The 4,936-nt window shown below is 44.3% G+C and overlaps 1 protein-coding gene across 1 annotated transcript in view; it reads right to left on the bottom strand.

Annotated features, from left to right (window-relative positions):
- The window catches only part of LOC127433319 (scavenger receptor cysteine-rich domain-containing group B protein-like), a 26,157-nt gene extending 25,045 nt beyond the window's left edge, over window positions 1–1,112 (bottom strand). The window contains exon 1 of the mRNA XM_051685114.1: window positions 975–1,112. The gene's annotated coding sequence lies outside the window, so the exon portion shown is untranslated. The remainder of the gene's footprint in view (window positions 1–974) is intronic.
- Between the last annotated feature and the right edge of the window lie 3,824 nt (window positions 1,113–4,936).

The following is a 4,936-nucleotide window of genomic DNA, read 5'->3' as shown; positions in this document are numbered from 1 at the left end:
CACATGCAGTTTCCAATCTGCTTCCTGGATTTAATCTTGCTACCAAGATTCTCATAATGTTCATTGTGCAGACTATTAGGAGTTGAGGACTTTTTAACACGCCCTAAACCCGAGAGCTGTGCCCGTCCCATACGCCCGTCTGTGCTCTCAAACCGCAGCGAGCCCGCGGACAAAATGGTTTGGTTGTGAGGCCTGAAAATTAATCTCGTCACCAATATTATGTTTTTCAATACTCCATTCATGGCTGGATGCAGCATGAATCCACAAGGGAATAATGTTGCCTTTTGTGCCGCCTGTATTTCCCCTCCCTCTCCTTCTCACATTGAAGGAGAGCTGACAGATGCCAGGCGCTCACAGAAATACCCACCTTAAAGTCGCGGATACACCAGGAGAGAACTGTCAGTTATTCAAATTTAGATCTGTTATTTCAACCAAAATATCAAAACAATACAACAAGTGATCCTAATGACAACCTGTCCTTAGAGTAAACCATTAAAAAGACCTATATAGCTATATACATCACAGTTTACAGATGTAACATTTAAAGAGGTAAAAATCTTAACAAATTCATGTACAATTTTACCAATAAGCATAAAGCATCTTTTGAAAGCAGTGTCAGAAACTAACCAGAGTCATTTAAAGTGACAAAAGTTCCTTAGATTTTGAAAAAAATGATCAAAGGTTTATACATATCATAAATATGATCTAATATCTAATAATGGGTTTAATGCCTCTGTAGACTGTATTCACCTGTAGTGGTCAAATATCTGTATATGAAGAACACTGTACATTTCCCTCTTTAAGGTTAAAATGCCACTGAAAATCAATTTCAGTAGGCAAATGTTTGACCCTTAATAACACATTTTATTAAGTTATTCAAAGAATGCATAATTTCATATATTCCATATTTCATTTAACATTACATTATTTCATGTAAAATGACCCTCCTCTATCACTAAACAAGATAAACATACCTTTGACGAAAAGCGCTTTTCTTCGCACGCAGAATAAAAGTAATTGAATTTTCTTCAAAAATAAGTTTACCACAAAAAAACAACAACAACAACAACAACAACAATCCTTGTAGCTCACAGGACAGTTCTCCAACTCTCAGAATTCAACTTTAAGTGGAAAAAGAGAGAAAAAAGTGCATCCGGCTGAAGTCACACAAGGTCTTTCATCTCAGTAACCTTGTGAGACTATAAGTACTCGACGTCTCTTGTACGGATTACGTAAAACGAAATGGACAACAGCATTGTATGTTAATGCAGTGACACCTCATCCCTTACTGGTTTGTGTGCAAAAGAATGAAGAGGAAATGGAAGGAGGACAGGAGACAAAGTTGGAAGCCAGCCCTTCACAGCTATCCCAGCATCTCTAGTTTCAGGTTGCACTCGAGAAAGCTGCAGCCATGTTTATCTCAAATAATGTACAGTAACAACAAAGTGTGTGTGAGTGGGTTTGGCTATAGTACTTGTGAAGGGCAAATTTCTGAAAATGTCCTCACTAATATATAGAAACCTTGTGAGGACATTTTAAGTGGTCCTCAATATTTTTAAGGCTCCTAAATAGGCCAAATCAGAATATATCATCAACTCCGTATGCAAAAGAAATGTCTCTATGAAATGTAGGCCTATAATAGGCCTATCGTTTTTTAAAAATTTTTTATTTTTTATTTAAACCAACCAAATTTAAAAACTGTACTGTAGTTAATCTGGCTGTAGTGTTGTGGACATCAGGTTTAACCAGAAACCCGTCCTGCTTTTCTGCTGGATCAATAAAGAGTGTTCGATCACGGCCCTCACAGCTGCAATTTCTGCTGAATTGCTTTGATTGCTTTGGACAGCTTCCGTATTCATTATTGCACTTGTCCCCCTGTGTATTTTTGATGAAGGCCTACCGCATTCCGCACTTTGACCTGAAACCACTTCTATACATTTACATTTACATTTATTTATTTATTTAGCAGACACTTTTTTTTTTTTCAAAACAATGAGAATAATACAAGCCGGAGTGATTCAAGAGACAAAACAATACAAGCACTAGAATATTACAACACTAGAACATAGAATATCGTCCTGGTTACTTTTGTAACCTCCGTTCCCTGATGGAGGAAACAAGACGTTGTGTCGATGTAGTGACACTAGGGGTCACTCTTGGGAGTCCGAAACACCTCTCATCTTTGAAAAAAGGCCAACGAGAATTGGCGTGTGGAATTTGCATGCCATTCCCTCGGACATACGGGTATAAAAGGAGCTGGTATGCAACCACTCATTCAGGTTTTGTGCTGAGGAGCCGAGACCAGGTCCCAGCCATTTCAGCGGGTAGTTCAGTGCTGTGGCAAGAGGGTCACAACGTCTCATTCCCTCCATCAGGGAACGGAGGTTACGAAAGTAACCAGGACGTTCCCTATCTGTCACTCACTTGACGTTGTGTTGATGTAGTGACACTAGGGGTCCCTATACAAAACGGCACAACTAGCTGAACTGTGTTACGTGAAGTGGCGGTGTGTGATGGGCAGACTGCTGTGTGCCTCGTAGCCAGTGCACCAGGCCGTCACATAACCTCCCCCAACACTCTTTATGAGTGTCGAACAGTCCTTCAGGACAAGTCGACTGCTCAACAAATAGGGACAGGCTGGCCCAGCCGAGGCCTCTTTTCCTTTTGGAATTTGTTAACTGACTGGGAGCTCTAAGTGTCTACGTCGGGGGGTGTCACTCCCAAGGGGAAGACACCATGGAGACCACACCCCGCCCAAAAAAGGGGGGGTACTTCAAGTGGAAATACATCACATGGTCTTACCGAGTCTTGTCGGAAGTATGTCAAGTGGAGAGTCGTATGGTAGGTCCTACCCAAGAAGGGAGGAGTTTCTACAAGCATGACGACTGGAGCAGAGGGCCCTCTGCTCAAGGAAGACGTAGTTTACCAAGGGGGAAACAATTTTACGGAAGATATAACACATGGGGTTACCTATGGGGAACCACTGCATGCAGAGTAATGTAGAATGCGGAGCACCTACCTCAGTACAGGGCCTTACCAGCGCACTTAAGGAGGATAGTCATTCAGGGATCACAGTCTGTGAACACTACTGGGAGTCAAGAACACACGTCTTCCCCTCAAGGGAGGGGATAGGTGCTATGCACAAGCAGTACACCCAGCCAGCTGTCCCGGAACTTACCAGCTTGTGCCTGTCACTACACGGGACGAAACTGACTCAACCCAGAGATTGTAGAACCTCGCAAAGGTTTTGGGTGTTGCCCAGCCCGCTGCTCTGCAGATGTCTGCCAAAGAGGTGCCACTGGCCAGGGCCCAGGAGGCCACCACACTCCTGGTAGAGTGGGCTCGTAACCCCGCAGGGGTGGCACGTCCTGAGCTTGATATGCCATAGCGATGGCATCAATGACTCAGTGGGCGATCCTCTGTTTGGAGACTGTTTTCCGCTGTCCACCTAAGCAGACAAAGAGCTGCTCTGAGTTTCTAAAGCTCTGCATGCGATCCAAATAGATGCGTAAAGCTCGCACCAGACACAGCAATGCCAAGGCTGGGTCTGCCTCCTCCTGGGGCAGTGCTTGCAGGTTCACCACCTGATCCCTAAGGGGTCGTGGGAACCTTGGGCACATAGCCTGGTCGGGGTCTCAGTAATCATGTGAGAGTAACCTGGACCAAACTCCAGGCATGATTCGCTGACAGAGAACGCTTGCAGGTCCCCTACCCTCTTGATGGAAGTGAGCGCAGTCAGGAGGGCAGTCTTGACTCAGCTGACTCCAAGGGCTCAAAGGAAGCTCGCTGTAGACCCTGAAGGACTACAGAGAGGTCCCACGGGGGAACGAGGTGTGGTCTAGAGGGGTTCAACCTCCTAGCACCTCTCAGGAACCTGAAGATTAAGTCGTGCTTCCCCAAGTACTTACCATCTATTGCATCGTGATGAGCCGAAATAGCGGCTACATACACCTTCAAGGTGGAGGGGGACAGCCGCCCCTCCAACCTCTCCTGCAGGAAGGAAAGCACCGATGCGACTGCGCATCTCTGGGACGGGGTTAGGGTTAGGGTTAGCACAAAGTTATTATCAGTGTCCGGACTCTGCAGCGGTTCTCTAGGAAACTGAATTTATGCAGGAGAAAGAATCAGACAGACATTCGCGCTATCCTGCTCGGCATGGGTGATGCTTGTCTGCTTTTTGCTCTCAAAACAATACTATAGTATACTATATATAACCGGCCCTGCTCGACCGCTGTGAGCGGGATTCGAACCGGGGTTTCTGGCATGGGAGGCAGGCACACTAATGAGGAGGATAAAGGCTACAGCCTCTATCATCAGTCGTTAGTGCACCTCTTGAGGTCAGGGGAGTGAGATTTACACATACCACACAGCTATCACATACCAGCTGGCTCCCGTTACATATACAGTGTCTTGAAATGGACCTATATAATTTTCAGCTGATCCAATAATTTTTTCCTCACTTGAGTGTAAGTCTATATCTCGCGCCTCTCTTGACAGGTGCACACAGTTCGAAAACTCCTGTACTAATGCACAACTGATTCAAAAACGTCCCACAAATTCAGCTCGGCTATCTTGACAGCAAAGTTGCATAGCCAATATTATCTCCCTGGTTAATGGTGTTTACTGTGAGAACAGACTCAGACTCTCCACTTTGCTATTGTCCTCCACATCACTTTGATGTTACTTTCCTTTTATTTTCAAAATATTACAACTTTAATCTCATAATGCTATGAATTTATTCTCGAAATCGTAGTTTTTCTTTATTTTGTTGTGGTACTAAAACGCCATCGTAGAAACCATGGTTTGGTTCAAATCTTTCTTGACATTGACAATTTTTGGGTTGCTCTCCACAACATGTACAATGTTAGGGTTAGGTTGAACCCTATTCTGTTTTGGTGAAGATAAGTAAATGTTGGGTTTGTGGACAGTCCTTGAT

This window comes from Myxocyprinus asiaticus, chromosome 4 (genome assembly GCF_019703515.2).
Source record: "Myxocyprinus asiaticus isolate MX2 ecotype Aquarium Trade chromosome 4, UBuf_Myxa_2, whole genome shotgun sequence".
Taxonomy (NCBI): domain Eukaryota; kingdom Metazoa; phylum Chordata; class Actinopteri; order Cypriniformes; family Catostomidae; genus Myxocyprinus; species Myxocyprinus asiaticus.
This window is presented reverse-complemented; position numbering and strand designations above follow the sequence as displayed.